We start from the raw sequence: 25,924 nt of genomic DNA on the forward strand, positions 1-25,924 counted from the left end.
CATGACAGCAACAGGAGGCTTGTTCAGATCTGAGTGACTGGCCAGCAGAATGGTGGGGTGGTTGGAGGTTGCATACTGGAAACAAGAGGGCAGTTATGCCTGGAAGAGAGGGATGAAAACATCTGAAAATGACACTAGTGGCAGGAGACTTGGTCTTTTCTGCAGAGATGACATAGATTGTCTCTGATGGAGATGTAAGAGCATGTTGTAGATGAAAATGTTTCCAAAGAGAAACTCGAGGAATACTTCAGAGAGAAAATCAAATGGCAACTATGAAATAGACTGGGTGTGGCAAAACCCAGTCCATTTCAGAGGAAAACACCTGAAACAAACAAACAAAAATGAAGGAGTATTTAAAATAAATTATTCAGTATAATTGCATGGTTCTTGCCATTCCAGTCATCACTGTTGGAGATGAGAAAGGTGGACTGTATTCATCCCTTACCCATTCTGGTATGGCCATTGGGCTCCTATTAAATTACTTGGACTGGTGAATTTAATATCTGAAATTTATTTTTATTTGTATGTGAATCAGTATATGGAAAAGAATATAAATTATTTACATATATATATAGGTATTAATAAGAAAGACAAATTTTTTTTGTATGTGTGTGATTGATTTTCCTATTTATTTCCCTTTATTTCTTCCAGTATAATTTTATGGTGGTAGCTTTGTGGAGCTGAACATGGCAGAAGCATCCCCTCAGACATCCTTACAGTTGCAGTTTCAAACAAGCAAGCCACAGGGACTACTTTTTGTTGCAGCTGGGAAGACCAATTATTGTTTAATGGAGCTGCACTGAGGATATGTACAGGTATGCTTTATAACTGTAGCTAAAAAATATGTATAGCCCGTATCAAAGTTTTCTTAAGGCTGTTGTCTATAACAAGATATCTAAACAAGTTGCTGTTTAGAGAAATTGAAAAGTTGCTTAGTATAATTGATAATTTCAAAGTATGGCTTTTATTTCTTACAATTATATCTCTATAGCTTTTGAGATCTCTAGATCTTAAAATCAAGATCATTTTGTTCAAACCATGAGATTCAGCAAAGACAAAATTTCAGTGTTACAGAAAATGCCTGGATCTGAGTAGTTGTTTTTCTGCAAGGTAAGTCAATCAAAGATCACTTTCAGTTGGGCTCTCAGGAATTGTTATTTCTAGCAGAACTGCAGAGGAGTCCATTCCTGCTTCTGCAGTTACTCAAACATCTGTGATGACAAGTAAACCTCCACAGAATTTTATCCTTCCAAATCTGTTTTGTAAATTATATGGTTACTGGGAAAAGATATGAAAATTAATGCATTAACTATTTTTAATGTATGGTTGTGAAAAAGATAATTTTGGATTTTTATAGTTAAAATTCTATCTCTTGCAGTTGAGAATTAACTGGTGTGGTAGATGAATACTGTATTCTCAGCAAAGGTCTCAGCTGAATGATTTGGCTTGGCACCTGGTTGAACTACATCATGAACAAGATAACGTCACATTGGTAATTGATAAACATGATAGAACTAATGCAAAAGTGCCTGGAATTCTTTATGAATTAAACACTGATTATGGATTCTACATAGGTGATACTGGTAAACTTGATGTTCCCTACCTTGTTTGAGCGTTACCCAGTTTCCAATGATGTATTGATGGTATGTCATTCAATCAGTTAGACATTCTGATGCCTCTGAGACCTTCTCCTGGCTTCAAAAACATCCGTGAAGTTTCAGTGGGGTGCAGTGATGAATTCTTTGCAGATGAAGAAGAACCCATTAGTTTCTTCAGTTCCAAGTCCTATATTTCTTTTTCATCTTGGAATGTGGACGACGAGGGAATCTTCACGTATGTTTTACAAACCTCAGCTGCACGTGGCTTGCTGCTTTACCAGCCTGGGCAAGGGAAAGATTTCATTGCAATGGAAATGGAAGAGTGTTTAATTAAAGCTTTTGTAGGAAAACATGAAAGTAGAATCCATCTTTCTTCTCGTAGGTCAGTCAATGATAGTCACTGGCACTACATCAGGCTGAAATTTACTGCAGAATATTTGCAGCTAACAGTGGATGAAGAAACTGTGAAAAAGTCATTACCTCCCCAGAGTAAGTTGCCCCTTCTGAAGGGATCTTTCTTTGTAGGTGGTGTAGATGACAGCATACGATCGGAAGTGATGAAGTTAATCTCAGTATCTGGGAAGTACGCCAGAAGAGTATCTTTCAAAGGCTGCTTTAGGAATCTGAAAGCCAACTCAGAAGAGAAATCACTGAAGAATATTCTAGTAAGTAAGGACATTTCAGCTGGATGTGAAATGCCAAGTTCTTTTAAAACAAATCATTCTGTAGAGATGGCTGAAAAAAAACCCCTCTGTCAAAGCAGCTCCATTTGTATTTGCCATTTCCAATGAAAGCTCGATTTCTCTGGGCAAGGAAGACAAAAGCCACCTTTTAGTTCTGACTAACTTGGTTGTGCTAGAGGGTGAACAAGCTTCACTTGAATCTAAGCATGTTAAAGTTAACTTAGACTTTCAGATATTAGCAGCATATGTTTAGCATTACTATTACTCCAGTAAATGATGCACCTGAGATCATACTTCATGAGGGAAACTTGCTTCTTCTCTTAGAGAATTCAAAGGAGTGTTTGACTAATGACCTGATAAAAGTTCTAGATGAAGATACAGATTCTGTGAGTCTCAGACTTTCAGTGCTTGGAAATCTGAATACAGATGCAGGATTTTTGGAAAATTCAAGGTATCCTGACAAATCTATCACTACCTTTTCTGATGATGAATTAAACAAAGGCACTGTTTTCTTTGTCTACACAGGTGTCAGGAACTCAAGTATTGTTCTCAGGGCAAATGATGGTGAGGTGAGCAACACTATTGTGTTATGTTCATGGCAGTTCCTTTGGATTACAGAGTTATCAAAAATTTAGGAATAAATCTCCTCCAAGGTGTTACAACTCTTATAAGATCTAGGCATCTAGCAGTTGAAACAAATTCTGTCCTCCAGGAGCTGGAATTATGATATGAGATCAGAGCCACCTCACTTTGGTCAGGTGCAAAGGCAGCATTCAAGGGAGATATGGAAACAAGTCAGCACTTTTTCTTAATGCTCTCTTCAGCGCTACTGGGTGAGATACTGTAGCACTTTTAAAGGTATTCAGCTAGAAAACATTACTGACCGATTTAAGTTCAAAGTTAGCGTAGGAAACAGAATCAGTGAAGAGTACATAGTTCCAATCAGAGTGAAATGGTTAAGGTACAGTCTGTTGAACATGCTCCTCTAGAAACTGAAAAAACAAGAAAGAAGTACTTGAATTCTGATAATCTGTTAGTTGTGATTGCAGATCTAGAAATACCTGAAGATGAGCTTCAGTTCAAACTTCTGTCCCTACAAAAAAATGGGCAGATACTGCTTAATGACCAGACTTTGAAAAAAGATTCAGTCTTTAGCCACTGATCGATAAGTGGCATGAATTAATCAGCCAGTACCATGAAGATTATGATTCATTTAGATTTCTCATTTCTACAAAGTATCTGGATTCAAATTTCTATGACTTTGAAGTCTACATCAAATCAGATTTCAGAAATGTTATTTTGACTAATAATGGCCTTAATGTTATTGAAGGAGAAAGGAAATTAATAATAAGCATGAAAATATTTGTGAAAACACCAGATAATAAAACCTTCCAATATGAAATGATAGAGTTTCCTAAGCATGGGAAATTAAAACTTAATAATTTTTCTGTTTCATTTGAGAATAATGACAATCTTAAAACTTTCACTAACAAAGATATAACTGGTAAGTGCCTTATGTATGTGCATGACGATTCTGAGACCATGTTTGACGAATTTCTTGTCAGAGCTTCCAGCAAAGAGTCAGGAAAGGGGACTAACTTTGATTCAGAAGTAGAACCTTTGTCAGTAGAAATCAGATTCTGTATTTCTGTCCAGCTGAAGAATGATGAGAAGCCAGTTCAGATAATTGATAAGATATTTGACATTGTGAGGAATGGGCAGTGATTATTAACTTTGGTAAATCTTTGCTATCATGATCCTGATTCTGATTTTGATGATAGACAGTTGCTGTATACTAGACGTGGTATTTCCAATGGGGACTTGTTGCTAAAAAATTATACATTGCATTGACTCTACCAATTCTAACAAGTGGATCTGGAGCAAAAGCAAGTCCTGTTTATACACCATGGTGCAGATTTTGGTGTTTTGTGCTTTTTGTGATAGATGGCAAGCACTATACTTCCTTATTTCTGGAAGTTAATGCCACTGATCCTTATATTAAGTTGGCAAATAATACAGTATTGTTGGTTCAAAAAGGGAAAAAAGAAACGGTTTCAACAGCTAACCTAAGTGCTACTACAAACCAAGACATAAGAAATTATAACTAGCTTACATATACGAGATACTCTCCAAAAATATGGAAGAATATATGTGAATAATTTATTAATGGATTACTTTACTCAGCTTGATCTGATAAAGGGATGTGTGGCCTACAGACATGATGACAGCAACAACCTTATTGACACAGTTAACTTTATAGTCCATGCTGGAGATGTCCATCTGGGTGCTGGACTATAGGTTCGCATGTATTTGGAAAGTCATCAGCAACCACCAAGGATTGTGAACAAAAACAATCTCTTGGTTGAAGAAGGAAAACCAGTTAAAATCAGCGAAGGAAAACCAGTTAAAATCAGTAAAGGAAAACTGCAAGTAGGTTAACCATGATTCCATTCCTCCAATCTTGTGGTAAGTTTTCCTCAATTTTTTTAGCCATTGCAGTGTCTTTAGTTTGTGTCTTCTCTAACTTCTTTTTATTACCACCAATATGACTGCATTCTGGGTGCTTAGTTCAGGAGAGACTGACACTAGCAAGCTTCTATTTTTAGGAAGGAAAACCAATCATGTTAAAGAAAATACTGCCCACAGTCATTGACTTTATTACATATTGGTGTATAAGAAAATTATTTGGAGATTCTGCATGTATATATTTGTTTTAGGTGTAACAATTATTTGTACTCCATGTAATGGTCTTAATTGTGCTGGTGGGAAATGCCAAGGAAGAAAGGGTTTTGTTTGGTTTAATTTGGAGCTAGCCTGGTTAAAATTGTTTGCGAGTTACATCCAAAATTTAAAAAAGTCACAAACTTGAGGCCATTTCTGTTTGATTAATTCTTCCCTGCCCAGTTTTTGTGTGTAGCTTTCCAGTAACCACTGCAAAAGGGCTCTGGCTGCGCATTGCTGAAATCCTGAATTCCTTGTTTCAGGCAGGGATCTGTAGATGTGAGGCCAGTAGTTAATTATGCAGTAGGTTTCTTTTAAAACCTTTCAAAATGTATCTGGGGTTACAAAATTACTCCCATACCATTTATTTAACCATTATGCCATTTATTTATTTAATATGTGTCTGCTTAAAGTATTGTATTGTTTTAGGAACTGTGTAACCCAACTAAGAAGTTCCAGTTTAGTTAGGTAGACAATCCCAGAATTAAAAGTGAAAAATTCAGAAGAGAATTACAGAATTTCTCCCACTTTGTTTGAATAATTTTTGGGATATGTTCTTTAATTTAAGGTTGTTAATGAAAATAGTCCTCCATCTGAGATTGTGTTGGCAGTAAGACAGCTTCCAGTACATGGATACATTTGGACATTTTCCTCAGAAGAAAGTTATCTCTGTTCTGACCAAAGCCCAGCTTTGAGCTTCACACAGCAAGATGTCAATGAGGGCAAAGTTCAGTATTTGCAGACAGTTTCTGACCAACTAGATGAGCATTGTTTTCTGGATGTGACCAATGGTGTCAGAACAGTGAGTGGAATAGAGATCTCTGTAGACGTCATCCCCAGAATGATTTCACTGGAAGTACAGAACTTTACAGTATTTGAAGGGGGCTCAAAAGCTCTGGTGGAAGAATATCTAAAAATCTCTAGTAGACACTTTGCAGGACTCAGCTGTGAATTCATTTTAAACGAGCAGCCAAAACACGGGTATGTTGAAAACTCTCATGTTCCTGGAATAAAGTTAACCAGAAAACAGGTAATGCCTTTAGATCTTCTTAGTCGAAGTCTTGATTAATTATTTGCTTTGCTGAAAGGAGTGGATTTTGTGAGATGTAGTGAGATACAGGAGTTTGAGCTTTTTTCTGGCCTTGAGTTAAAGTTCTTTCTGTTTTTTCTAGCTGTTCATTTGGAGTGGGGAGGGAGGCTCCCTTGTTGTGGTGGACCACATCACTTTTTTGATGGCACTATTGAAATAGACTAATGTACTATAGCCACAGTAGACTGAAGGGCCACTCACATTCAGGCAGAGTTGTAGATACTCTGGAAATATGAGACTGTGCATTTTGAAAAGACCAAAGGGAGTGCTATGTAGATTGAACAAGAAGAAAAGTGGAAAAAGAAGTAAAATTTTAGGTAATTTCTTTGCTCACAGATAGCCACTACATGCACAATATGCTAATTTTCAGTCATTTAGCTCCAAGAAAAAAGATGGTATCACAGGTCACCATATACTGCGAGAGCTGTATTCAGTTTTTAGATTCCAGGAGACGTTGTTAAATATAGTGGGGTTGGATTTCCATTTTTCCTTCAGGAGGAAGGAAAGAATGCCAAGACTGGCAAGATATTCTGATTAGAGGAATGGACAGATGAGCCATAAAATTTACTGTTGTGAATGGAGCAAAGATAGAGGTACAGTCTGATATTACAGCATAAATAAAATGTTCATGCAACAAATACAGAGAGCCATGACTAGGATATTTTTCAATGTGACATTTATTTTCTTCTAGCTTCTTTAGTTTTTCAGCTTGTTATATTTTTCAGGTGGAACAAGAATTAATATACTATGTTCATGATGACAGTGAAGAGCTGATGGACAGTTTTACTGTGATAGTAAATAACATGGAGTTGTGGAAATGTTTGCCCCAAACTATGTTTGTAATTGTTTGTGCAGTAAATGATGAAGCTCCTGTTGTAAAAGTAAACAGAGTTCTTCAGGTATGTTTGTCAACATTTTGAAGTGCTAAAATTAACTCCATTAATTCTGATGCCATTTAATGTTTGTGTAATGTTGGTAGGCTATAAGGTCAGTGTCTGGTAGGCTAGTTGATATAATATATAGTAGTCCTTGGATTTAGAGAATTTAATGCTAATGAAAGGAGGCAGTACGTAGATGATTTGTGTTTAGGAAGATTTTGGATATGGAGAACTCTCTTGGCTGTTGTAAAGTTTATCTAAAAGGTTGAATGAGCATTCTTCTAATCCTGAAGTTAGATGAAGTCTCTTGGACTGATGTAGGGCTTTTGAGGGTGGATGGCTTGCACCTGGATGTTTGTTAGGTTTTCATGCTGTTTACTGTGATGTATTGAGGGCTGTTAATGAACATGTAACTTAGAAAAGTATCAAGAATAGTGATGGTGAGAATTCCAACTTTTCACTGTTGTATTTGTGCAGCCTTGTGCAGCCCTATGCCTCTTGCCATGAAGTGGCACTAAAGGGTCAGCTGAAGTACATTGTACTGCCTGCTCTTGTCCAGATATGCCAGTTGGATGGGACAAGAGTGAATTTATTATGTGTTGGGTATTTCTTACACAAAACAGGAGTGGTTCCCTTTTAAAAAGTTGCCAGTAGTGTAATGCAATCTGTGAAAATCTAGGGTCATCAAAATATTAGTCCAATCACTGAAGCTATTACTTCACAGTATCATAGTGTGATACTGTGAACTAAGAAAACACATTAACTTTTTCTAACTGCCTTCCTCCCAGAAAATCCTGAAGAAAATTTTAAAGTTACCTTTAGCTAAACCTATCTTTAGCGCTTAATAACCATAGCTGACTTTTTAATCCACAGATCTTAGAAACGTTATCTAGCACTACGGAAGTGACTACTATCGCTTCAGTTTCAGTGCATTTTCAGACAGATTAATTAATTGCTTATTTATAGTATTTAAACCAGGATGTATTTGTATAGTATTTCTTTGTGCTATGATAGCAGTCAATAATGAGAACCATTTTAGTAAAGACATTGTGCCCAGAAAGCTCCCATGTATAAAGACTTTCAATCTGAGATCTGCTGAATAAAAGAAATGTAGTGACTCCAAAAATCAGGATGAAATGAACATGGGTCAGCAAAGTGGTCACAGTGAGCCAGCTGGAGGATGTCAAAGCAGAGAAGGTATTTAGGAATAGCTTTGAAAGAAGATAAACAGGATATTTTGAAGCTGCAGTCATTCCCAGTGCTCTATGTTGCAGTTTATAAATAGGTGGTACCAAAATATGCATTTAATTTTATGTAGTTAGTTGTGTGTTGGAGAGGGAGAATATATTACTGTAAAGATTATGGTAATCTTGTGTTGTGTATTTTCATACAAGAAAATACATAATTTTTTAACTACCTGTAGTTGTAGTATTGTGCAGCTTCACAGTAACAGCAGGTAATCTGCAGATGCCCATAACAGGAGATAGCCTGCCCTGTGAAGAGACTGCTGGCAGAAGGGCAGACTGCCTTCACAACATTTGGGTGGCACAGAGCAAAATCTTCCCTGGTTGAAGTAATTACAGTGGTACTCTACAGACATCAGCACAGCATGTAGTAATCTTTGCCTAGTCACAAAGAGGACCATGTTCAGTCAGGTTTTTCGGTGTCTCTGTTCTGGTGCATTGCTGGCATTAAGCTGTTGGCATTGAGCTCCTGGAATTGCAGTCTATTAACAGACATAAGGCTGTGTAGTGCACTGCAATGCAGCTTATGGATTTTTCTAAAAATATCTGTCGATCTAGGCTTCCCAAGAGCAGAGATAACAAAGCTTCACCTACCCAGAGTTGATCCTTTCTACTGGGGAAGCAGTCTGCATACTAGAACCAGGATGTTGCCTTTGTGCCCATGGTTTTGCTAATCGTGCACAAGCTAGTGTTGAAAAATCACGTTTGTATCTGTTGTGAATGGCTACCAATATGTTCACATATGGTGGATCACGTGCAGTCTGTTGCTTTCATGGGAGACAACGGCGACCTGGTTGCAAGGAACAGCACGGCAGCCTAGTCTCTCCTGGGCCACTCGGGATAATGATATACGCAGGACACCAATGTGGTGGACGGTCGAAAAGCGTTTATTATCTTATCTCATGGGTTTAAGTAGTCTTGGGGGACTCTGCTACATCAGGGGGGGTTGGCAGGGTCTCTAGGGTTATTCAGGAGTGGAAAACTACTGGGTTAGGTGTGGTTACATTCTTTGGGGTAATGGATAACGTTGCAGGGTGAGAGGGGGATGGGGGTCTTTCTTTCCGTCACATCCCGAAATCTTCCGTTCGCCTGTCTCTATCTACTACATCTCCCCCCTCCTTTTTATAAATAAAATGAGGTAGTCGTAGATATAGGCACTGGAGTGAGGTACAAACTTGTAACTTGGTAAGGAAAAAAGGGCTTTGGTAAACCTGAGTAATGCTCACAAGGTGAGTTTTGAAGGCTTTTGCAACTGACTGTGTTCGCAGTTTTTGGTTTATAGCATTTGTTGCTGGCCCACGAACAGAATGTTCGCCCGTTCTAGGCGGGCCTGAACAAATGAGACTAGCTTGTTCAGCAGGCATGGTCTTACGGTAACAGCTAAAAGCAGTATTGCCAGTGGACTTACCAGGACAGAAATTAAAGTGGTGAGCCAAGGTGATTGATTGAACCAGGATTCGAACCAGCTCTGCTGGGTTTCCCTGTCTCTCTTTCTCTGAGCTAGTCTATCTCGGAGTTCTGCCATGGAGTCTTTAACAACTCCCGTATGATCTGCATAAAAGCAGCATTCCTCTTTCAAAGCTGCACACAGTCCTCCTTGTTGCATGAACAAGAGGTCTAGTCCTCGCCTATTCTGTAAAACTACTTCTGAAAGCGAAGAGACTGATTTTTCTAGATAGGAGATGGATTTCTTGATTCTCTGCAGGTCTTCATAGATGGTCATTTGCAGCTGAGAGAGTCCGTGCTGTTGGGTTGCGATGGCTGAGACACCCGTGGCTGTGCCAGCTGCTCCTAGGCCGAGCAGCATTGCGATAGTTATACCTGTGATGATTTCTCTTTTGTGGAGTCTGTCAGGTTCTTTGAAAAGGTGGTACACTTCTTCATCTGAGTGGTACAGGACCCTAGGAACAATCAGAACTTGGACACAGAAGTCGATAGAGTCATTAAATTTGGCAAGGAACACACACGGACTCACTCCGGATCGCTGGCAAACCCACATCCCAGATGCGGACGGGACCACCCACTTATTGGTCTTTCTGTTGGGCTTGACAACCTTAGTGCAGAAGTTGCCTTTCTGCTTTGCTAAAGTTGCATTGCCAAAACACTTGCCTTGTCCTGTGATTTGACTCAGGGTGATTCCTCTGCGGGGAGTGTCCCATCTGCACTGGTGGGGGGCACTGGCTGTGGAGTAACTGAAGGGGGTGTCTAAAATAATGCCTTCATAGAAAGGGGGTTTAACATCATAACAAAGCCAACAGGAGTTAGTCAGGTTAGGTTTGGTTTTGCTTAGGGTTAGAAAGGTAGCTTCTAGCATACAAAGGATTGGGTTTGGATCTGACTCAGCTGTGCAGCTTATCTGGAAGGCATCTACATGGCCAGCCGGGGTGTTGGTGACTTTTGGGGGCAAGGCTTTGGGGTGGGTTGTTACTGTTCTGGTCCCTTTTTTATATGAAGCATTATAGCTACTAATTGGGTGCTTTTCCAAGCTCGGGACGGCCCTCCCACTCCGTTCACTGAGGGGACTTCTTTGCATTGCCAGTGTCGGGGCCACAGTGCTTGGGGAAAAATCGAGCAGTCTGCTCCTGTGTCTACCCAAAACTGAAGCCCTATGACATGGGGGTCCTGACTGCCATAAAGGCGGCATGTCCCCCACACCTTCGGGGGCTCCTTCCCTATTTTCATAGCCAGGGCCACCCAGGGGTCCCGTTCTGGGGCGTCCCTTGCTGACCCTGCAGCACGGGCGCTGCTTGCGGTGGTAGTGGGTACGAAGGTACCGCAGGCTGTGTTGCAAAATTCGCTGGCGAGGGTACGAAGCTGGCTGCCTCCTGTGTGGGTATGGGGTATAAGGGCTCCCCGCCCCACTGGGGGTTGGCATAGATGGGCCGCCTTGCATTCGCGGCGGGAGGAGGCTGAGTGCGGCCCGCGCGCCCCCTCCCTCTCCCGTTTCCCTGGGGCTGGGACCTGCAGTCCTTAGCGAGGTGCCCCTTCCTCCCGCAGCCTCAACAGGCTCCTCTCGGGCGTGTTTGGGGTGGAGGCGCCGCGGCGGGCTGCTATGCCGGCTGGGGACCATTCAGCACAGGCTATTTTTATTTCTCCCCAGTCGGTAAACTGGGCTGGTTCGTATTGTGGCTGCTTTTTGGTGTGGCTTAAAGGTTTACTCGGTTTTGTTTTAAATTGCGTTGGCTCTGTTTCCTCTGTTTCAGGGTCCCAGCTGGCTTCCGTCAGCTCTTCCGAGCTGCCGGAGCTGCTGCTGGACTCAGAATCAGAAGTCAAATGCCAGTGCACTTCCGGGGCTCGGTGCCATTTTGTTCGGCTCCAACCCCGCTCCTCCCCCTGGGGGTGGCACCGCTGACGCCCCCCGGGCTCGCCCTGCCTCCTGCAGGGGAGGGTTTCTCCCTTACATGGTAGCGGCGTCAGGCACGGCTGCTGATCGGCTCCGAGCCCTCTGCCGCTCTCCTCCTCTTTCTCCCGCACACGCGCATTAGCGAAACTCCGCGCCTCTGGGTTCTTCGCGCCGAGACTGCCCGCGCCCCGCCCCTCCCCTTGGCTGCCGGCGCCATTTTCAAGGGAATACGGGGGTGGCGTGGGTAGGATCTCCCCCCGAGCCGCAGCTCCCGCGCCTCTGGCTTCCCTCGCCAGTCCCCGCCGACAGAGCTCTGCGTGCCGCTGCACCTCCGGTAGCGGGTCACTGCCCGGCGGTGGCGGGGTGGATGGTGAAGCCGCGGATCTTTGGGAATGCTCCGCAGGGGGTTCCGGGCTCCGGCCCGGGGAGGGGGGCGACACGCCGGGCCCCCCCGGATCCCCGCTCCCGGGCGGGTCACCCTCAGGGGCGGTTTGCGTTGTCGCTCCTACGCCTAGCTTGGGTGTAACCAATAAACACGTACGTGCTGCGCTCCATGTCTCCTGCTCTTCTATTGCTTTGCGTAGGGCTTTCTCTACTTTGCCCCATGCCTTAAGGCATTTGCCGCTGCCTGAGGATTTCGTGTCCTCGGCCAGCACGGCTGTGCATTTTTCCCATATCTCTGGATGCAAAACATCCACAGGGCGCTCAATTGCCCCAAGCTCAAGCAGCCTTGCTATAGCAAGATAAAAGTCTTTGAGCTTACACTCAATTCCCCATTGCTAATGAACCTCACTTACAACCCTGGCGATGGCGTCCATGACGACCGCGGGTCCTGGGACGTCTCCCCCGCTGAGAACACGGTCTCACCGGTCTGGCCGCTGCTCTTGTCCAGGTGACACCCGCTACCCGAGCGAATTATTCCCGGGTTTCGGCACCAGATATGTTGCCTTCATGGGAGACAACGGCGACCTGGTTGCAAGGAACAGCACGGCAGCCCAGTCTCCCCTGGGCCACTCAGGCTAATGACACACGCAGGACACCAATGTGGTGGACGGTCGAAAAGCGTTTATTATCTTATCTCATGGGTTTAAATAATCTTGGGGGACTCTGCTACGTCAGGGGGGGTTGGCAGGGTCTCTAGGGTTAGTCAGGAGTGGAAAACTACTGGGTTAGTTGTGGTTACATTCTTTGGGGTAATGGATAACGTTGCAGGGTGAGAGGGGGATGGGGGTCTTTCTTTCCGTCACATCCCGAAATCTCCCGTTCGCCTGTCCCTCTCTACAACATCAGTCTAAAACAAATCTGGCAGTAAGTTATCTGCTGGGAGTAATACACTGAAATGATTCTTCCTCAGATCAAACTTGCATATCTTCGGTGAATGGAAGAAAGTGGGTTTTTCTTAGTCCTGCTAAATATTGAGATGAAATGGGCATTCCTGTGTAGGGTGATGATGGCTGGTCCCATGTTCAGCCAAACAGTCTGTTCTCCTCAAGAACATTGCTGGTGGTAGATACTGAATAACAATGTTGCTTTTAAAAACTCAGTAGCTCTTTTATCTATTTAGTAAGGTTGGAAATGTATGAAAGTATAAAATGACTGACCAGTACTGTGAAAACAGAAGTCCAGTAGAACTGTTGGAGTTGACTGAAGTTTAGGACCTCAGACATTTTGCAGGTCACAATATAAAGAGTCTGAAAGAAATGCTGAATGATTAAAAATATAGGCTAGGATATGGCATCTACTGCTGAGAAGTAGCTCATGTGAAGAGGTGCATTATGTGGCTAGTGATGTTGGTGTGGGCATATGGAAGTTAATTTAGGCCTTTGTCATGGGATTCTGTCCAAATGCAAGAAACTATTAGGTGTGCGTACACATGCTGAATGAGTCTGACTCTAGCTTCCTCACTTCAGACAGCCATAACATCCCTTCTTCAAACAGACTTTTCTGTTGCTATCAACATTATGAGCACCATAGGGGGAGTTTCAGAGTGACAGACATCCAACCATTTTGGGAATTTTTCTCTGTTTTCTCTGTTTTTTCTCTAGGAAGTAAAAGTAAATAAGGTAAGGGTTTAAGGTGTTCACACCCCCCCACCCCCCCGGATTTATGATATAGCATCTGAGATGCAGAAAGTTTTACTGTCCTGAGAACTTCTGTAATGCATTTAATTTAAATCCTTTCTATTGCTACAAATAAATGAGATATATTCTTATTTAGAAACTGAAATTATCAGCATTTTAGATATAATTTCTTAAAATTTCCACAGGTTCTATGGACATTTTTTTTTCTGGAATGGGAATGGGTAAAGGAAATAGGATGTTTTTAAGAAAATCACTATCCTGGCATTATATGCTGCAATTGTTTGTGTTTAAATACATGGGTGGCAATGCTATGAAATGCTGTTGCCACAAGGGGGCTATATTTTCCTAGAATTAGGGTTTTTAAAAAACGCAGAAATTTAAACTGTTTTTGTTGTTTTCTCTAAATTGCTCTCTGGAGTGTTAAAATGTGAATACAGAGTATCTGGTAGAATATGTGGCATGCAAGGAGATAGTGATGAGCTGAATCCTATAAATAGAGCCGAATAAATTACTTTAAATCAGCAAAATCATGAACCTTTTTTTTTTTACTATGCCTGTGAACTATGTTAGGCACATGAAAAATCAGTTTCATGCTACATCATGGAAATTCAGATACAATTTTCATGGTGCTCTTCAAGGAGATTTTTATCTCAGATATGAAAAACAATATGCTTGTACAATTCTTGCTGTGTTCTCAGTGTTTGCTTCCCTATGGTTCTTTTCAGCTCTTTTCAGCTCTTCATTCCTCAAAGATTATGTTGCAGGCCATGTGTAGTACTTAAAAAGCATTAAAAGGTAGTATTTTGAGACAAGAGAATTAAATACTGACATTACAGAAAAAACAGTTTTCTGTAATTAGAAATTTTCTTTTTTCCTTTAGTAAGAAAAATAATTTGAAACTTAGTGAATCATTTGTAATAATATGTGTCCATTATCATTTCTTATATTTTTGCATATTCTGTATATTACCTTCTATTTTCTTCATAGAATAATCTACACAAGTGCTACTGGGACGAATTAAAAGGTTTTAGTACAAAACCTGTGACACTGATGTGCTTATTTGGCGCCACTCAGTAAGTCATCCTATGGCGTTAGTTGTCGTTCTGTTCTGTAAGTGTCATTCTTTATCAAAATTTAATATTAATAATTACATTACATCAAAATACATATTTCAGGGGAGAAAATAATTATTATTTGCTAGTTGAAAGGTATTTTCTATTATAAACTTACTTTTCAAACTTCTGATTAGAAAAAAAAATTGAACTTAATTTTAGTATCTCTTTTATCATAGCACATATTTTGTGACACAATGTAAAATGAAATCTTTCCTCTGTTGAAGTGTGGTCGCACAAATTTCAGTCTTTCAAAAGGTTTTCTTTCACAGTTCATGTTAAAAGTAGAATTAATACTTAGTGAATTGTGATTGCTGGTTTTTGGCTTTGGCAGAGGTAAAATGCTCTTTGTTAAGGATCATTTGTCCCCTTCAACCATTTGGTGTGATGTTACTACCAGATATTTATTAAGTGTACTATTAAGGGTTCCTAGGAAGACAGGAAGGAATGATGCAGTGTCTGTTTTGAAGCTCAAGCTGAGGTACTTAAGGTTTAGGCTCTTAAGATTTTACATTTTGTTATAAATTGTGTATGGAAATGATTGATATTGATGTAGTGAATATTTTAGAAATTTCATTTCATGTTGAGATAAATACGTATTGTTCTTTGTTAACACTTTTGTCTGTACTTCCAGATGTATACAGTAGAGGTGAAGAACAAAGTGGGCCACTGCTTATCCTTTCCAAACAAGGATTCCTTTCCAGTCAGATAGGAATAAAACCCTGAGTTCAATTCTTTCTGCTTGAAGTAAGGGACCTTAAAGATCATCTAGCCCCAACTCCCCCTGCTGTGGGCAGAAACACCTCCCACTGGACCTGCTTTAAGCCTTGTCCAGCCTGGCTTTGAACACTGCCAGGATTGGGGAATCCACAACCTCCTTGGGCAACCTGTTCCAGTATCTCACCACCCTCACAGTAAAGAATTTCATCCCAATACCTAACTAAATTTCTCTTCTTTCACTGTGTACCCATTTCTCCTTGCCTTGTCACTCCAGTTCCTGCCAGAGTATCCCTCTCCAGCTCCACTGTAGGCTTCTTCAGGTGTCTATGAGGTCCCCACACAATCCCCTCTTCTCCAAGCTGAACAGCCCCTATTTTCTCAGCCTGACTTTATAGAAGAAGTCTTCCAGTCCTTATAATAATCTCCGGGCTCTCATCTGGAATTAGACTTAGAATGTGCTCCAGGTTTAGATTTGCCAGAAGTAAAGAATGGTTTTTATACCATCTTTCTAAAAACTAGTTAACTGTTTTTCTGCAAGTGTAACCTTGTAAAATGGTAGGCAGCTGTTGGAGGTTTGGCTGTTTTTATCTCCCTGAGATGCTCTGACCTAGCATCTCTAGGATTTTTAGTGCACAAAAAAGAGCCTTTAGTGCATTTTGCTAGAAGAAAATAGTGCAGCTACAAGAAGTGTTCCATTTGTATTAGAGTTTGTGCTATCCCCAGGCTGTTATGCTTTCATCTTTTTGGCTGGTGAAAGTAGAACATATTCAGTGTCTTACCTGCTGTGAAATACATGACACTAATATTCATGTGTATGTGTTGGAAAGCAGCTCCTTCACTCAGTTATCATAATACAATTTTTTTTATGTTTCTAGGAATTGGTATAATGCTTGACAAATAGAGCACTTGTTCTCTAACTGTCTGAAACTCTTAACTGGTATAGGGTGTGTCTGCTTGTATTATTTCAAGGTCTTGTATTTTGCAAACTATTGGCCAGGATGAGCTATGTTACTCTGTGATAAGAGATTTGGATGGACAGTTTAGAAACCTGTTATAGCGGCTAGTGTTGCACACCACAAATCTTTATTTTATTCTCCCTTTTTCTTAGAGTCATGTGTCATCCATCCCTGTACCTCATCTCCTATTGTCACAATTTTCTTTTGTATGCATTTTATTTATTTATTTATTTTTAAAATTATTTTTGCTTTTCTAGGTCTGGGTGGGTTCAGTCAAAGAAATAACTGTTGGTGACCTCTGTGCAGAAGACAAAGACTCCTCACCATCAGAACTGGTGTATTCTATTACTCCACCTAGCAATGGACACTTGGCTCTGAAGTTTTCTCCAAACAAGAGCATCCTTACTTTTACCCAGGCTCATATAATTAAAGGGCAGCTGGTATTTGTACACAATGGTATGAAATACCCCATCTAATACCAGAATAGTGCTCCTATTCAGTATATTTGTGTTTATAATCCATTAAAGATCCCATTTTAATGTCACAAAGATCTTGGAATATTGGTTATGTGATGTGCTTATACACAGGTTATACATTATCTCAAAAACTAAACAAGATGTCTGATGTCCACTTAAATGTGTGCTCACTGGGATATCTTGGTGTTCTTGTGGTTCATGAGATAGCAGGCTTCTTTCTGAAAGCAATTTTGCAGTAGGGGTAGCATTTCCATGCACCTTTCAGAGATAGGAAATGCATTTTTTAACTACCGTGACTTCCTAAAGCTTTTCTGTCTTGCTACATTGCAGAGCTGTTCATGGACCAACAGTCTCACAGATACCTGCCATAGTGCAGTGATGGATGATAAAGTTATGGTTCATCTGTGTGATATTATTGTCCCTTTCAGGTTCTGAAATAACTAAGCTTTAAACACTGAGTCTTTCTCCTATTGTCCAGAGCTAGATATTGGGGTTTTTTTGCATTTGGGGGAATGTGTGGGGAATTAAAGAAGTCACGGCAGGTTTGTGCATCCTTGAGTGGCAGTGATTGGAAACTACAGGAGAGAACTTCCCAGTGGGGTTCCAGCCAGAAGAGGTAGGGCTTTCACAGGGTGATGGCTACCTGTTTCCTGCTTCAGCTGTATTACTACTCAACCTCAGTTGAAAGAAGAAAGGAGCTGCTACAGAAGGAATAAATAATTGCTTTGGGATGGAGATAGAATAGATGCACTGCTCTCCTGCCAGCCCTGAGGCAGGCTGGAGTTCCAGTGCTCCCTTGGGTGCATCAGTCACTCAATATTTGTATTGTGTTTTCATGAGGTTCAAGTACTCTGCCTTATGATGCACTGTCTTGCAAAGTGCATATGTGTTGCTGAAATTGCTTTACAATCAGCTGCTTGTGAGCTGTAAGTATCCTGCTCAAATAATTTGGTCAGGAAAGAAGATGTCAAGTGCATGATAAAAGTGAGCCAAGCTATTTAAATTGTTCCAAAGGCGACTTTGACATATTAAAAAGCTCTGTGATGGTAGGACAGTGTGAGGGAATTAATTTGTGTTCCAGAAAGGGCGAGTGCACATCTATAGTCTTAGAGAGTGAATCTTGATTAATAAAAGTGAAAAGAACAGAAAAATACGTTTTCCATTGAGTGGGACTGTAGAGTAAATTTGTAACATAAAATTACCCATGTTGTGTGTCAGGTTTTGGCAGCCACTCTGGCTCTGCTGTCTGTCCAGTGGTTCACAAAGTACACTGGTCATTTTGCTTCTTTTCATTTCTTGGTCAGCAATTTTCTTCCCTGCTTCATCTTGACCTGTTGCTGGAAATGTAATTGTTACTCCCATCTTATTGCTTCCAGCCTTGCCCTGGGCCTTTCCTTGTGTTGTTGCTGTCATTCAGCTTTTTATCCCTTTTCTCTATGTTTCCTCTGTTCCTTGTCATCAGTTTTACAGCATGTGCTGGCTTCTTTGTCTCCTCCCCATCTATCCTTCCTACTCAATTGAACCCTTTCCAAAGGGAAGAGCAGATTCTTCTTGGCTGAGCAGCTCTTCCATTCTCTGGCTACTCCTCATAGCACTGTACATTTTTTACACCTGTATGTGGCAATGACTCTTCATCCTCAGTGTCTTTTATACTGCCAATGAAAGTACTACCATACTTTGCTTTTATGACTCTAAATTAGACCTCAGAATTTTCCCTTCACATTGCTCAGGCTTATGAGTTAACATTATGCTGCTTATTCTGTGGTGTGAGTTGCAAATCTTCCTCTTTGCTCTCATGTTTTCCCCTTGGATTATTTCTTTCCTCCATATCCTTGATTGTTTTGTCACCAGTGTAAATGCAAAAATAGAACACACTTTTCCTTTTCTATTCCCTCTTTCAGCATAAGAATTCCTTTCCACTCTTGCTTCACTGTAGGGTGCTCCCCTGTCACTTCTGCAGTATGGGCCCTGCCCTTAAATGCTAACAGTGTTTTCTTAGGGCAGTAAAAAATTGAACTCTTGTTGGTTCTGAAGTCTTTTGCTTCTCTGTGCAGCTTTTGCAAACCCTCTTTCTGGTGTCCTTTTAATCACATCTGATGAGTCACATCTTTAAAAGTCAATTGTGATAAAATGATAAATGCTCTGCCCAAGCAGAACGTCAAGATGCAGTTCTGTTCCTGACTGCTGATGACATAACGTCTATGTCAAGGAAGCAGTTGACCTGCCTTAGCCAAAAAAGCAAGTGAGGTTGCATAGGTAGAGTTGTTTGGGTTTTTTTACAATTTAGTACAAAGAGTAGACTCCCAGATGCTTTTTTGAATAAGCAACTGGCTCTTTTTTGTCAGAATATATCAGAAAATAAAAACTTTCAAAATAAAAACAATATGATCAGACCTTCCAGAGCTGCTTCAGCTGCCTGGCTAATATAAGAGCATTTCTTAGGTGCATTTTTAACTGTAATCTCAGAACACACATTTGATTTTTCGGGTATGTTAATTTGTAGTTAGGCAAAGTATGATGATTTTTACATGAAAGTATATGGTACTCTCTGGCTTCCAGTATCTATATTCTTGTAGCAATATCTTATGGCTGAATTAGGCAAAGCAAATACAAGAGCATGGTAATTCTTTGCAACAGTTACTGTTTCACTTTTTTTTTTCGGTCTTTTTACCTAATTGAACAACATGGGGAACCTCTGCTTAAAAGCATCCTATCAGTTCTGAGACATGTGTTTTTACAGGAATCCACTCAGACTCCTGCAGGTGTTTTGCTATTGCTTGTGCCAAAGTACATACAGGTCCTAAGATTAAAGGAAAAAAATGTGCATTTGTTATGCGTACACATAACCTCTGAAATAGTTTAAGCTGTGACAACATACCTTCTTCAGCAAAGCTAAAGTGCAGTGAAGAGGCTAAGGAAACAACCCGAGAGTTTATTCAGACCTTTAAATATAAAACAAAATGAAAGAACTTTGAAGTTACTTTTCTCCCCAAATTTCTTTTTTTGCCAAAATGTGACTGCCTAAGTGCTTTAGACCCTCCTAAGACATAAATAGAGTTGGAAATTTTGGAGTAATTTTCTCCCCAAGTTTAACTAGATTTCTGCTCCACCAAGTCAGTGGAGAAAAAAACGGGCACTCCTGCTGATTTACATCTAAGGAGTGTCTGGATTTCACTGAAAACAACAGCCAGTGGTTCTTGGGGAATATGTTAATTGCATTACCAATTTATTTAATTCTAGTTAAGATACAAGGGCTCAAGCAAAAGTTGCTTTCAGGATGATCTTGGATGTATTGCTAAAGAAATACTTTCCTGTCTGCTCATTCAGGAGTCCCTTTGGCAGTCACACTGACACCATCCAGGACTTTGATTGTTGAGACAGAACCACCTTCTCATCTGGTGGCTCTAGTGAGCCCTGCTCGACATACCCAACATTCACACAGTCAAACAAGGTTTCCTCACTGGCTTCACCTCAGGTTTCCCTTAGCAGAGTCTCAGGTGCCTGTATCCCTAAAATAATTTGATTATTGTGCAACAGCAGAATAACAGCTGGCAGCCCCTGACAGGGGAGCCTGACCAAAAGACTTTGCAGTCTAAGCCACAAAAGTATGAAGTCCTCTGTTCCTGCCATGTCTCTGAGTGTTGGTCCCCTGGCAGCAGGTGCCTGTGCCATTTGTTAAGCAAAGGCTCAGCAGTTCAGGGCCTCTTGCCTCAGGCTTCTGCCATCCAGAACCCAACCTGCTGCTCCACTGGAGCTGCACCCAGAGCTACCTGCCCTGAATATACTTCTCAACAATATTTCACTGTAGCCAAGAGTGAATGGTGTCCAGTGCATGTTTGTGTTTTCTGTGACAGAGTAATACAAGAATAAATTTATGGTTTTGATTTCTACAGGAGCAATGTCTGGAGGCTTCAGCTTTCAGGTGACAGATGGTTTGAACTTTGCACCACGACAGATTTTTATCATCACAGCGCAGATGCTGGTCATTAGTCTTGAAGAGAACAAAGGGCTCGAAGACTTTCCAGGTCTGTTTTTTGAGATTATCATGATTTTGTCCACTTGAAAATATTGCCTAATACAGAATTATTTGTCAGATAATTAACTAACTAAACTATGGAAAGCTGTATCTGGGAACATTTATGTGTGTTTTTACAAAAAGGGTATGCTGCAAAAAGGGTATTTTTATTTTTATTTTTTTTTTTTTACAAAAAGCAGTATGCTGTTTGTTTTCTCAGAACAGCATACTGCTTTTTTGCTTTGTAGTCTTTAACCTTTTGATATATACATGCTTGGAGTCATAGAAACTGTTGGTGAAATGTTCAACTACAATGTGATAATAACACTGTCTGCCTAAGCTCTGGAGATTTCCTGTTCAAGTTTGTTTAAAACCTCTGTAGTCCATTCAGATATTTAGAGATGTCTTAGGTGGTTGTGATAGCACCTTGTAAAAGCAATAGAAGAGTGAAGCTTTTGGGCATGAGATTCTGAATAGCACATGTAAGTTTTCCCAATTGATAGTTCACTTTTCTTTTGTTGAAAATGAGTTATAGACAGCAGCACAGAATCACTGAGGAATCAGAAGAACTGAAAACTTTGATTCATATTTGTGCATTTGTAGCTATTTTGTTCAGCAGCTGAGTATTTTTTAATGAAATCATACCATTGAAGCAATTGATGTGCTAAGAGGTCTCACCAGAGCCATTTATTCCTTTGCACTTGAAAGAGTATTCCCTCATTTTGAGTTAGGAATCTAACATTTATTGCAGCATTAAAGGAGAAATAAAGATTAGTTTTCTCTCAGTAGTATCTTGCACCACACTTTTTATTGTGATGCCTTCTTTTTTCTGTTTCTCTGAATTTGATCTGTAGAATCAGAGAGATACTAAGAATTGGCAGAGTTCTAGAGGTTGTGATCTGTACCTTGATTAAGTAATTGGATATGGAAGAGAAGCCCTTTATCTTCTTACACTTCCTGAATATAAGTTGCGTAAACAAAGGTTTGCAGCAAAAGCCACTTAAACACAGGCAACAAAAATGAGATTGTAGTAGCAGCGTGATCTTCTAATTCAGTCAATATAAATGGGATTCACATAAATCCACTTAGAAAGCTTATTAACCTGCAGTTTTTGTGTATAAGGTTGCCTTGGGCAAAGGGATTTACTGGAATTCTGTCTTAAGCCAATGATAATTGTAAGAAAAATATGCCTGTATTTGCATAGAAGGCAAAGTCTCTAGCTGTCTCAGTTCTTCTTTTTACAAAATACAGTATTTCTTTCAGCACTGCGAACTGTATTCATCCAAGATTTCTGGTTTTCCCCTAAATTTTCACTTACTTTGGGTTAGCAAAATTTCTTTTAGATGTTATAAAGTGTTACTAGATTTTTACATGTTCTCTTTGTGGTACTTTTTAGAGCCATTCTGGAGCTGCATGGCTTTCAGCTGTACTTTGCCATCATGAAATGACTATTACAACAATAAGGATGCCAAATGGTTACTATATATAAAAACAACAGCCAGTGTCCTGTTAAATTTTATAGTCCTACTGAAAATATATTTTTGAGCCAGCTTGAGAAATCTTCTCTTTGGGGTAGTAAGAATGTAATTTATTGTGAATAATTTACCATGTCTTCATGACTGGTAAACTATTCTCTAAAGCATGTTGTTCTGCAATTGCATAAGAGCATGTACTGCTGTCTTTTTTTTTTTTTTTTTGTATGTTGGGTATACCAGATCTGTTTATATAATTCATAGATTTTTCTTTTTCTGTTTTAGCAGAAGCTTGTTTTATTCAGCATACTCAGAAAATTGACTGCTAGATATATTAGCTTTTTCAACTGTATGCTAAATATGTGCAATGGAAGGATTTGCTTCTTCAAGAGGGCAATTGCTCAAACAAAAAATGGGCTGAGTTTCTCTGAGGAGAGTAAGCCTGACTCGTGGTAAATTGGAAGCAGAGCTGTGAAATCACTCTGTACATGAGATGATTTATAACTGTTCAGCAGTGGTAGGGAGAATGCTCATGCCAAAGCTTTTACCAAATCTAAAATGTAGGCAGCAAAAATGTGTAACAAAATTATCAGGCACCAATGTTATGCTATTGCACTCTACTTGAATTTATTAGCTTGGCCCTACTCAATGCCACTTGTTTGTCTTCCTTCTCTATCTGTTCCTGTCCCCGGTGTTTGGGTGGGGTTTTTGTGATCTCTCCTGTGATTGGGAACACACAGGCAGTGTTCTCACTTCATTTTCTTTCACCCAGTCTGCTGGCTGGCAAATAACCTTCTTCTCCCTGTTGAGGTGTCAGACCAGAGAACTACTGTGAGTGCCAGGGAAGTTCTCAACTCTCAGGTGAGAAGTGGGTGAAAGAGATGATATGTTTGAGAGAGGATGCTAATTTACAGAAGAGCATGATAGACTATGTTGTGTGTGTCTGTAAACTGTATTTCAGCTTGTGGTGTTCAGTGAGTGAGGTTAGATCTACAAGGAATTAAGGGGGTTTTGTGACAGATGTCCTTACTCCCCATGGCCATGCTCGATGATGGCAGTGGTATGGTACCCTGGTCAAGAAAAATTGGATCAGTAACTTCCATCACTACAGTGTGACCATGTTTTAGAGTTACTCTATCCTACTCTCTTAAGGCAATAAGGCCTGATTTGTATAACTAGCAGATTATGCAAATAACTACATTTGCAGGTTTATGTGGTGTGATCACCTGTTGTGCTAAATAGTACATTCTTGACCGTATCTGTTGTATGCACAAGATCATTGTTCCCTCCCTTCCTGTCACAGAAAAAAAGGAAAAGAAGGGAGATTCTTGAATTAGATATTGTCCAGGAGAATTTTTCTCAACCTGAGAGTCTCCTTCACTTTTCAAAACAGTATGGATGCAGAGACACATGGGAAGGTAAAAATGGGAAAACAGGAAGAGACAGAAGATCTTATAACAATTCTATTTCAAAGCAGTTGTTGTTTGAACCAGAGCACAAGCAGATGTGAACCAGAAGACTCCTGGTATTAATAATGGCTTTCAATCTTCACTGTCCTTACCATGTTTTTTTCTTCTGAATATTATGGCATGTATGCATATATATATATATATATATATTCAGACTTCAAGTATATTTAATACCATATAGTCTTTGAAATTATGTATTGAAACCTATAAAGCTTGTTGCTCAAGGAGAAGGGAAAATCTGAAAATAGAGGCAGACGTCAGATAATTTTTTTTTTTTTATTTTAGGAAATTACTAGCTAGGAAATTACTAGAAGTCCTAGCTGTGTCAAAAATTGTCTTGGTTTGACTAATGCCAAAAAGCTATTTATAGTCTTTAAGATAGAAGGTAGTAACCTTAGTAAGGCTAGTGTTGTATTAAAAGAATTTTGTTACCACTCAGTCTCCATCTATCTTAATAAATAATACATTATTTCAGTTCAGACTTTTATTTCTGTTACATTTCTGTCTTCCTCATTTGTTTAATTCAGTACTTATATTTTAATTTTATTTACTAAAAATCCTATTTCATATTGATAAAGCATACTTTTGTTAATGATTGATTTTGGTTTATGTGTTCACTAGAAACTTTGTTGTTTTGAGTCTTCTCTCAGTTGAATGACCTATATCTTCTGTGGCAACTGGGAATACCAAAAATACTGGAGTTTGAATTCGGTTCTAGACATGTGATATAGAAACAGAACTTCTTACACTTGTTCTCTTCTATACTTCAGGTAGTTTTTGCAGAAGTCAGTATTTAGCAATTACATGTGCTGAAGAGAACTGCATTTTTTTCATTTTTAAAACATGGGTACATCCTACTATTGGGCTTTTTAATTGAAAAAGCTGTTGAAGGGTTGTAACCAGAAGGTAACTAGAAAAAGAGTAACCCTGCTGATCTTATAAAATGGTATTAAAATACTAAGTAGAATACCTAGGTGAGAGTGTGAATTGTGGATACAAAACTTAGACTTCTGGAAAAAAATTCTGTTGTAAATCTTCTTCCTATACTTGATGTTTTTTAGGTTCCAGGAAACCTATTTCACACCATGATCTGAAACCTGTAACCAATAATGTGACCAATGCAGGAAACAGAACTATAATTTTTGTGATTGTAACTTCCCCAGAACATGGAAGGCAGATCAGAATAGATTCTAATGATACCACTCAGGAAATCTTCAGTTTTACACAGTCTATGGTAAGCATTTACTTTATAACTAGTTGAGGGGTAGATTATTACTTCAGAGAGCATCTCAGTCATTCTTCATGCGATCCATTTATATCTATCTGTTAAGTAACCAAGCATATGTGACCCATCAGTGCAATCACAAAGATTTGCTATGTCATTAAATATCTGGCATCTAGTAATGAACACAAAAGGAACCTTTGTTCCTTTCTGCTTGGATACTAGCAGGGTCTTGGCAATTCCCACTGTTTTGCTTGTAAGACTATTTGTCAAGAAGAGCTGTTCTGGTGCCATTAACCATCACTCAGAGGTCAGAAGCTTTTAGTTTTTGGCAGAAGAAGCAGCCTTTTTCTGTATAAAAAGTCCACGTATGAGATCCATTTCAGCTGTACAAAGTCCCCATGGCTGTCCCCAAGATGATTTTTATTGACTGGATTGGCTGTGGTACTAAGTGTGTGAAGTATCTTAACTGTGATACAGGCTCTCTTACTGAATGACTAAAATGTGGCAGCTTATGTAACTTGATGGAAAAATTCTTTTGCAAAAGGAATTACTTGTCTGTGTGCAGAATTTGAATATGATTATCTTCAGCATACATTAAGCTATTCTCAGAAAATTAAAGTGAGATAAAACGGGGTCAATCTTCTGACTTTGCTCATGGGAAAACGTGTGTTTACAGATTTTAAATGTTGCTATTTGATTGAGTATATGAAGGAATAAGAAAATCTATTGACCAGAATTGGAAACTTGGGCAGTAAAACTTGGTAAAGGGACAACATTTTTATTTGTTGTCATCAGACTTTGAAACAACCTGATGAAGGATGGTTGTAGAATGGTCCTTGGA

General features: G+C 39.8%; 1 pseudogene; it reads left to right on the forward strand.

Annotated features, from left to right (window-relative positions):
- Positions 1 to 686: 686 nt before the first annotated feature.
- LOC144248318 (chondroitin sulfate proteoglycan 4-like) overlaps positions 687 to 25,924 on the forward strand; it is a 30,281-nt pseudogene continuing 5,043 nt past the window's right edge.

This window comes from Lonchura striata, chromosome Z (assembly GCF_046129695.1).
Source record: "Lonchura striata isolate bLonStr1 chromosome Z, bLonStr1.mat, whole genome shotgun sequence".
NCBI lineage: Eukaryota > Metazoa > Chordata > Aves > Passeriformes > Estrildidae > Lonchura > Lonchura striata.